The following is a 10,878-nucleotide window of genomic DNA, read 5'->3' as shown; positions in this document are numbered from 1 at the left end:
GTTATAAGCGGTATTGGGCGTTATGGCGGTATTGGGCGTTATAAGTGTGTATGCGGGGCGTTGTGGCGGTATTGGGCGTTGTAGCGGTGTATGGGGCGTTGTAGCGGTATTGGGCGTTGTGGCGGTGTATGGGGCGTTGTAGCGGTATTGGACATTGTAAGTGGTATGCGGGGCGTTGTAAGCAGTGTATGGGGCGTTGTAGCGGTATTGGGCGTTAAAGCGGTATTGGGCGTTATGGCGGTGTGCAGGGCGTTGTAAGCAGTGTATGGGGCGTTGTGGCGGTGTATGGGGCGTTGTAAGCGGTATTGGGCGTTGTAGCGGTATTGCGGGGCGTTGTAGCGGTATTGCGGCGTTGTTAGTGCGTTACGTTGTAATCAAACTGTATGGGGCTTTGTAGCGGTATTGGGCGTTATCTGCGGTATGCGGGGCGTTGTAAGCAGTGTAGCGCGTTGTAGCGGTATTGGATGTGTTTAGCGGTATTCTCTCATATTTTTGTCTACAGCGGGGCGTTATAGCGGTATTGAAGCGTTGTCATTCTGTATTGGGCATTAATGCGGTATTGGGCGTTATAAGTGAAACAGTTGTAAAGCGGTATTGGGCGTATCTAGTGTAGTGGGGCGTTATACCACTATTGGGCGTTATGCGGTTATGGGCGTTAAGAGCGGTATTGGGCGTTTCCTCCAGTGTATGGGGCGTTGTAAGCGGTATTGGGCGTTATAAGTCTTCAGGGCGTTCTGACATCTGTAGCGGGCATTCTATTGTGTTGACACCAAACACTGTATTGGGCGTATGTAAGCAGTGTATGGGGCGTTATGACACACACACAGCGGTATTGGGCGTTATGGCGAGTTGTATGCGGGGCGTTGTAAGCAGTGTATGGGGCGTTGTAAGCGGTGTATAAAATCGTTGTAAAGCGGTATTGGGCGTGTCACAAATGAAAACCATGTTTAATGCAGTGTATGGGGCGTTAAATCTGTCTGTCAGGGTTTACTCGTGTTTATTGGGAGAAAGCGGTATTGGGCTGGTTATGAGCGGATCTGTTGTGTTTTTAAAAATAATTTCACCAAATAAATTGGGCGTCTAAGAAGCGGTATTGGGCGTTATAAGTGTGAGTCTCACACTGAATAAATTAAATCCACATGTTTGTTTGGTTTTGGATCCAGAGACAGTTTAGGTCCAATCTATTGGGCGTTATTCTCACACTGGGGCTCATGAACACACACACACACACACACAAATTATGCGGGGCGTTGTAAGCAGTGTATATCTGGGGCGTTGTACGGTATTGGAGCGTTGTAAAGCGGTATTGGTTATGTCTTATATCATCACACTCATGTTAACAGTGTATGGGGCGTTAAGCTGAGAAAATACCAGAGTCGTTTTAAGCGGTATTGGGCGTTTATGGCGGTCTCAGGGGCGTTACTGGCGGTATTGGGCGTTACTTTTGTCACATGACAGCATGAGAACAAAGTCACAGTGTATGGGGCGTTGTGGGTATTCGTTTAAGCTTTCTATGCAGTTTTGTTTAAAAGTCAATATGGGGCGTATGATCATTTTAATTTGGTATGAAAATGTCGGTATTGGGCGTTATGGCGGTGACTGGCACTGGTATTCTTTCATTGATTTCAACATATTGTGATTTCATTTGTAAAATGACAAAAGTATTGGGCGTTATAAGTGGTGTAATTTTTAAAAATCCATTGGGCGTGTAGCGGTGTATGGGGCGTTATAGCGGTATTAAACTTGGAGGAGGTGTATGGGGCGTTGTAGCAATACAAAGTGTGTTGGTTTATTATTTTCTTAGTAATGCGGTCATTATTAAATCAAAAAGTGTTAAAGCGGTGATCCTCAACGCCCATTTAAGCTGCCTTTTGCAATTAAATGCCACTTTTTGCGTTATGCGGTATTGGGCGTTGATGCGATTTTTGCCCGTTAAGTCACGGTATTGGGCGTTATGGTGCGGGGCGTTATTTGGGCGTTAGCTATTGGACGTTGTAAGCAGTGTATGGGACGTTGTAAGCGGTATTGGACGTTGTAAGCGGTGTACGGGACGTTGTAAGCGGTATTGGACGTTGTAAGCGGTATTGGACGTTGTAAGCGGTGTACGGGATGTTGTAAGCGTTACAGCAACACAAAAATCAAACTGCCCCTCTCACGCTTTTTTCACCTACATAACTGGAAGTTCATCTGCAATCACGCGGTTTCGTTCTGCTGAGAAAATAAAGCGGTACCCACTGTGGAGGCCTCTCTGGATGTGTTTATGCTGCGTCTATTCTCTCATATTTTTGTCTACAGCGGGAACACGAGTTTTCTGAAGGATTCATTCTGCATCTGTTGTGCATTAATCCTGCAGACAATACGCTTTTTTTACATGAAACAGTAGAAGAAAATCTGGTATCTAGTGTAGTGAAACCAGTCATATTTACCACACTGTTGTTTGTGGCTAAAAACAAAGAAAGAGTGGATTTTTCCGAACATTTCCTCCTGAGGACGGAGCCGCAGAGAAGCAGCAGTTCAGGGAAAGTCTTCAAGAACATTCTGACATCTGTAGCGGGCATTCTTCTGTGTTGACACCAAACACTGTTGTTTCTATTTGGATTTACTGTGACACACACACACAACATCAGAGAGAGACGCTTTTAGAGTTGTGCAATAACTCTTTTGGTAATAATTAAAGAAAAAAACAGAATAAAATCAAAGGACATTTTCTCAGCTGTCACAAATGAAAACCATGTTTCCATGAAGTGTCACTGCGGAGCTTCTAAATCTGTCTGTCAGGGATTTACTCGTGTTTATTCTGGAGAAAACGTGGGCTGGCTCTGAGTGGATCTGTTGTGTTTTTAAAAATAATTTCACCAAATAAACCCGTCTAAGAATGACTTTGGGTTTGTGAGTCTCACACTGAATAAATTAAATCCACATGTTTGTTTGGTTTTGGATCCAGAGACAGTTTTAGGTCCAATCTATCCTGATATTCTCACACTGAGCTCATGAACACACACACACACACACACACACACTCACATGTAGGCCTGCAGACAGACAGCTGTATATCTGCTGTACTGTAGAGGAGGAAAGTCTGCCCTCCCTGGTTTTATGTCTTATATCATCACACTCATGTTAACATCAGACAAAGATAAGCTGAGAAAATACCAGAGTCAGATTTTAAATGATTTTTTCATTTATTGGCTCTCAGGGGTCCACTGGCGTGATTTCATCACTCACTACTTTTGTCACATGACAGCATGAGAACAAAGTCACATGTTTCAGTGCAACCACTTCATGTGGAAAGAATGATCTTTAAGCTTTCTATCAGTTTTGTTTAAAAGTCAATATGCCGAGAAAAACAGGAAATATGATCATTTTAATTTGGTATGAAAATGTCTGTTACACATACGGGACCATGACTGGCACTGGTATTCTTTCATGATTTCAACATATTGTGATTTCATTTTAAAAATGACAAAATATTTTATTAATATAATTTTTAAAAATCCATTTTTGTGGGGTGTTGTGTTTTTTGGAGGTCCTCTCTCTGATAGGGTAAATTAAACTTGGAGGAGGGGTCTGAGAATCCTGCAATACAAAGTGTGTTTTGGTTTATTTTTTCTTAGTAATGAGAGTCATTATTAAATCAAAAAGTGACTAAAGCAGTGATCCTCAACGCCCATTTAAGCTGCCTTTTGCAATTAAATGCCACTTTTTGCCCGTTTTGCCACTCTTTGATGCTTTTGCCCATTTAAGTCACTTTTCACTCATTTTTTGCCACTTTGGGAACATTTTTGCCACCGTTAACTCTTTTTTTTTGGTCACTTTCTGCCTTTTTTGCAACTTTTTCTCCCAGTATTTGCCAGTATTTGACCAGTTTTGCCACCTTAAACTTATTTTATTTCCCACTTTTCACCACTTAGATTGTGGCTCTTTCTTTGAGTAACATTGGACTAAATGTGCCGGTCAACAGCCTGAAATCTGTAAAATACAACACTGCTCCTCCCTCAGAAAGGTCCAGATGGTATAGTCCAGCGCAGCGAATTAATGCAAGTAAATTTAGTTTCCTCAGTAAAAATATTGTTCTCAAAAATGGGGAAATTATGTTCCAAAAATACATTAAAATGTGTGGATATTTGTAAAAAAAAAGACTCAGCATATGTTGCTTGTCTGAGCAGTTAAGGGGGCCCTGTGTAAATTCTTTCTGGGGGCCCATAATCCCGAGCTACGCCCCTGCTTCAGGGTTGAGGAATAAAACCCTCCAAACCTACTGGGTTCTCTGGGACAAGTCAGTAAGAGGAGCAGTACTGAGGCTCATATTTACAGCACAAAAACTGATATTTGATCAAAAACCAATAATGCATAATAATAATATTGATGCTAATCTAGTCCTCAATAACTGAATAAAAAAGAGTTTACATCAACATCAGGTTTATTGGAAATAAAACATTTATTGTGTTACTCAGGCTATAACATATGGCTGCATCATGAGAGAAACTTGGCAGTTCAAGGGTTAAAATGTAAATAAATCATGAATATTTGGTATCAGTGCTTAGGGCAGAAGCTGGTTAACGTTAAAGATCATTTATAATATTTTTCATAGCTGTTTTCTCAGCACTCATGTACGCTCAGCGTCCCTGTTTAATTGGAGAACCAGAGGGTTAAAGGAGCATGATGCTCAGATCTGTGTCAGAATCCTGGACCCAGTGATAGAGCCCATTGCTCTCTATGGCTGTGAGGTTTGCTAACCCAGACTTTATAAAACCAGACTGAGACTCTGCAGAATCCTGTAAATCCTCCCTCCGTGTGGAAACACCAGAACTAGGAGCACATCCTTTACTCTTTAAAACACAGAGGAGAGCTTTAAAATGTTAGAGTCATCCATTACAAACCCTGACCCCCAGAGAGACTGCAGAGACCCCCCCCCCCCCCCCCCTTCATTTGCAGACACAGAACCAACCAGCTAAAACCGGATTATTCAACACCAGAAATAAAACTGTTTCACTCACTGGTAAGAATCTGTCAGATCTGCTTCTTTTTAGCAGAGTCTTATTTTCTACTGCCTCATGTTTCCTGTTTTATTTTGTAATCTTGTGCTTCTTCTCCTTCCTGTTCCCGTGTCCGTGAGCCCCTCATGTGTTTCACCTGTGTGTAATTGGCTCACCTGTCCTTTCCTTCTGTGCCAGATCCTCTCGTCCTCTGTGTCAGTGTTCCGGCATGTTCCTCATGTTCTTAGTTTTGTGACCAGTGTTCCCAGTATTCTGGCCTTGCCTCTGCCTGTTGACTGATTAAACAGACATTGAACTGTGTTTGGGTCTTTGAGTCCATCTGTCAGGATCAGGATCAGGATCAGGATCAGGTGGGAGGTTTTAGTGACTGATGTGCTTCTGAAAGTTCAGCTGTAATAACAAGCATCATTTTCTTTAATATCCAGTTTATGTTTGTGAAGGAAAAGTCATTTAAATAAGAATTTTAACAGCATTGATTCCAGAGGAGATGCTGGTTCTTTTCCACAGTTTCAGACCAGAAACCCCTGTGTCAGAGCGGTGAGAGCGGTTGCAGCTGGGCGGTCAGTAATCACTACGATCCCCTCATGTGTTTCACCTGTGTGTCTCCTTTCACTCAGAGTTTTCAGTCTCCTCTGTCCTTCCTTCACTGCAGGACCGCCTCGTCCCTTTAGCGTTCCAGCATCCTCCTCGTGTTTCCAGTGAGTTCTTGACCAGTTTTCTCCTTTGGTTTTTGGAAACCTCTGCCTAATGTTTTGTGGTTTCTTGTGTACTGACCTTGGAGTGACTAAACAGACTCTGAACTCTGCCTCAGTGTTTTCCAGTCTTGCATTTGAGTCCACTTGTTTGGTTCAGCATCACAGAACTGAGCAGAAAACAAAGCTAACTGTTAGATATCTGAGCCTTTAAAGGAAATCTGCTGCAGACTGAAGAACCGACTGATCCTCAATCACACCGTCTCTCTGTGCACGTTCTGGAAGCATGAACATTTAAAGTCAAACCAAGATTTTTAATACCAATTATTTCACTTTTCTCTGATATTATTATTATTATTATTATTTATTTATTTATAACTGATAATGTTGTCAATGTTCAAAAAGCCTGTTGAATTAACCCTCTGGTATCCTACAGATTACTGCCTCATTTTCCTCCTAGTGTGCATGAATGCACAGGGGGGTTATTACTGTAAATCAAAAAGTTATATTAGTTTATTTCTAATGGTTTCATTTTTTCCTTGTTTCATCAACTTGTGCCATTAAGAAAAATACCAAATACTCAATAACTGTCACATCTTTTAACCCTTTAATCGTCATGTTTGTAACGTAAACAAACAACATTTTTGATGAAGAAAACCACAAATTGATTTTTTTGCAGATACTACACTGAAAGTGAATAACTTATTTATGGATGACTGCAGCCTGGCATTGACTGAAATGCATTATTAGTTTTTTGTGAGGTCAGTTATTCTAAAATACTCACGTTTTCACCCTTCTCTGCATAAATGCACACTTTAAATCATGTTAGAAATATCAGACATTTCAAAATTGTTTTACTGTTATTGAATTATATTTTTCTCATTTAAGGTCAGCCCTAACCATAAATGTCAAATACTCATTCATTTTATTTTTTTAACCCTTTAAATGCCATGTTTCACTGATGATGTCACTGCATTTTAGATGCAAAATACACAAAAAAAAATGTTTTTTTTTGCAGGTTACTACATGAAAATGAGAGAACTTTTTTTTTTTGATTATTGCACAGACACACTCACAGACTCACACACTGATCTGCAATGAAACCAAACCTCAGAGAGTTAGTGAGAAGGGGAGCAGAGGGCAGTGTAACACTGAAATCTAGTGGAAAAAACATGTACTTCCTGCCCTCGCCCATATATGGTAAAAGTGACATCACAGGGTAAAAAAATGGTCCAGGTGCAAATGTAAAGCCCCAACTCTCAAATGAAGCCCAGAAACCAGAACATGCATGATTCATGCCTTAATGGTGGATGGATCTAAAGAAGTGGTTTGAACTGGTTTCAGTGGGGACTTTGACACAGCAGGGATATTAACGCTGTAAAGAAGGTTTACTTTAGTTATGTTGGGCTGATTGTTGTGAGACCAGAGAGACTCAGACCTGAGACCAGAGAGACTGAGATCAGGGACCAGAGACTCAGACCCGGCTAACACCCAGACCAAAATGATCAGATAGATAATAATAGATGATCTATAATCAATCATCATCTATAATCAGACAGCTTTGTCCTCCAGCCTGTTTTTAACTGAGTCTCTCTGCTCCAGGACCTGGTCCTGCTCCCTGCCTGGGTCTGTTTGCTGTGCTTGGACTGAACTCTTTAAGCTCAGACAGAGCAGCTCCACTGAGGAGAGGCATCAGAGAATATGAGGCTGTTATTCTAAGGTAGGTTCTCATGGTGATCTCCAACAGCTGCAGAAAACAAGGACTAAAACTCTCTGAGCTTCATTTTCTCTGGGATAATAATTCTCACTAAAACAACGGTAATTATAGAGTGTTGTGTGTTTCTCAACATGCTGGTTTAAGCTTGGGTCTGGTGTTCTTTCTCTGAAATGATGAAGATGAGAAAGAGGAAGGCTGGGAAAAGAGAGGAAGACAATCACCTCCGTGTTTGTGTGGCGCTGAATCCTCCGTGATCTGCTCTGGTTCTGTCCTCTCCGGGTTCAGATCTGATGTTTAACCAAATCTGGCTTGCCGGGTCAGTCCCCCCCCCAAACAAACCGCCGATGGATTCAAAGAAAACATTTGGAACAAGGAGGAACTGTTCTCTCCTCTCTGTCCCCCGTCTCTGTCATCTCCTCTTTCCCACACTCACATTCCTGCAGCTTCTTCTGTTTTCTTTCTCATTTCTCCAACTTTTCTTTCTGTTCGCTTCCATCCCTCTGACTGCTCTTCGTCCCGTTATCTGTTAGCTTTTACCCTTCTCTTCTGCTGAATTTACCTCAGTATCTCTGCAGAAACACTTAAACTGCAGGTGTGTGGTTTCTGTCAGAATCATCAGAAGCATTCGGACCAATCATCAGCTCCAGAGAAATCAGACTTTAAACAGAGAGCTGCCGTCTTTAAAAGATCATTCTGTTACTATGAACAGCAGCAGGTTTCTGCTGTGGACCCCAGCTTCATGCACCAACACCAGCTCTACATCTATGACCACTGTTAACAATGTCAGACTAGCAGCTCAGCTTCTACTGCACCTGTTTAACTTCATCATCCTAGCTGCTAACGCTAACATTAAAGCCCGGTCTTCTACCAGACAGTGATCGTTATTACTGCTGATTCTCTTCTTATTGTTTCTACCATAGACAACATGGATGGGATGGATTCATGAGCAGGACAGACAGAAATGTAAAGAATTCATGGTTGTTGCTCTGTTTTCTCTCTTTCTGCATCTATCTTCATTTTTGCATCTCCCTCTTCCATCTCTGAATTTTCTTTTTTTCCTCTTCCTGCCCCTCTCCATCTTGTTTCTGCCTCTCTCTGCACCTGCCTCTTCATTTTATTCTCATTTTCCTGTCCTGCATCCTCATCTTCTCTCTTCCTGCCTGCTTCTTGTCTTCTTCTACACCCCCCTTTTCTCCATTTCTGCATTTTCCTCTCTTCTCTTTCTTCATCTCCATCTTTTCCTTTACAGCTCCAGCAGACTCAGAGTAAGTCTGGTTCTTCTCCAGGTTTCTGTTTTTCTCCTCCTCTGTAACTACATGCAGCTTAGTGCTGAGTTAATGCTGGATTGATGTTCAGTGTGGACCCGCCCTCTCTGCAGAGAGTCGAGAGAAAAGTTTCTTTATAAGCCGACTCTACAGATATAAAAGCTGACAGGATGATAAGGATCCAGGTTTATTTACATGTAAATGCAGCAGTTTCGACTTCAGGTGTGTGCTGATATATTACATAACAAAGAGAGAGAGCCAAACCTGTAAAGACCCCATGGCCTCCACGAACCAGCTTTGAGCCTTCAGCAGAATCAGAGAGAAGTCTTCCTCCATTCTCAGAGGTTTATCCTGTCTGGAGGCGGCCCTTACGTCTCACCACTTTCCCTCTGATTTCAAAGTCGCAGACAAAAATTCCAAAGTCAGAGTAAAATCATGGAGTCTTGCTAAAGTCTCAGCTGGCTCCCGTTGTTTCAGTGGTCAGGTCTAAGGTGGTCAAAAGACTCCATGTTAGCTGTTTTAAGGCGGTCTTTCTTCGGTCTTGGTGTTACGGTAATATCGGACTTGTTTGTCGTAATCTTTAGCCTGGTCGGTGCTGATTGTGTTTCTCGGTGATGCGACCGTCATCCTCGACCAATAGGAGGCGTTGTTGTGTGTAAGGTGGCTTTCACACTAGGGGCCCGGTCCTGGATCCGAGTGCACTCATTTGGGTAGTGTGAATGCAAACAGGCACCGGGCCCTGGCCCACTTGGGGAGGTGGTCTTGGGCGCGATTCAAGTGGACTCTGGCACGGTTAGGATGAGATGTGAATGCAACCGCACTCGGATACGGGACAGAGCGCCGTATCAGCTTTATGACGTCATCATAAAAACTAAACTTCTTTCCACAGCGTGGCAGTTTGTTCTCGTTTTTCTTCAGTAAAGGCTGAAATCATCAGAATCCAGCCAATAAACGGTCCGTTGTGACTCACTTTACAGTGAGAGGAGGAGCAAAGGCAATAAAAGTCTCCTGTCACCTCAAACACCGCTGTATCTGTGCAGCAGGAGCCCATTTCATCCTCTGAGCTGTAGATGTGCAGATACGAAGAGCGAAGCTGCTGGCATCTTAAAAAGGGATTTTAATCATCCATGGCTGCAGGATGGACTTTTTGACAGGTCAAAACAAAAAAAATCTTCGCTCAGGTCATGACCCCAGTGGTTGCCATGGTAGCTGCTCCTTCTGTCTCCTCCTTTGCGGGGTTGTAAACCAGCTACCTACACAACGCCACCTGCTGTTTCAGACTGAGTAAATACGCAAGTGCGTCCGGGCGCGATTCAGTGTTGCTAGTGTGAAAGCACGCCAGGGGGGAAGGGGAAGGAATCACGCCGTGGCGCGGTTCGAAACAACTGGGCCTGATGTGAAAGCGCCCTAAGAACATTAATTCACTTCATTCTTCTAAACATGAGCGTAGAACACTCTAGTGCTGGTGTTTGTGAGTTAGGTTATTCCAGGCTGACATGACAGGAAGAGTAAACAGTCACTGGGATTTTCAAAGTAAAAGCCTGATCAGTTTGTTTGAGATGACTCTTGTTTTCATATGGTGCTTTTATTCTGAAGTGTTTCCAGGATAGTTCCTCGGTTGTTGCAGTAACATGTAAAGCTGCTTCAGTGTTTCTACTCCATGTGAACGGTTTAAAAACATCAGATAATGAGAGACATTAACTCAAATGTGATCTCCATCTCCTTCTACATCTCCTTCTCTGCTCAAACACTGTTGAAGTGAATTTCCACCAAATGCATGATGGGAAAAATCTCAAAAGGAATGGTATTCTAGTCTTGTAGTTAGTGACCAGTCTTTGCAGAATCTCAGTCTGAGACTAAAAACTCAGCGATGGTCTTTAGATGTGAGAGGGTCTCAGAGGTCCATCTGTAGAGTCTTTAAGAGTTTTAGTAAAGTCCTCTGGTGGACGGCCGGCTCTACAGTCAGCAGTGGACAATGACTGGATATCAGGACGGATTTTCTCCTGTATTCCCTCACCTTTTCCCATATTTCCTCCTCTTTATCCCAAAGTTTTACTCCCGTTTATCCTCCACACTGCCACCGTCTCTTCTTTCTCTAACTGATATCACTTCTATATTTGGTTTAACTTACAGATTTTCCTCTTTCTACCACCCAGTCTTTCTCATTTCCGTCTTTGTTTTTCCTCCAATCACTCTCTTAGTAATCT

Source organism: Cheilinus undulatus, linkage group 11 (genome assembly GCF_018320785.1).
Source record: "Cheilinus undulatus linkage group 11, ASM1832078v1, whole genome shotgun sequence".
Taxonomy (NCBI): domain Eukaryota; kingdom Metazoa; phylum Chordata; class Actinopteri; order Labriformes; family Labridae; genus Cheilinus; species Cheilinus undulatus.
This window is presented reverse-complemented; position numbering follows the sequence as displayed.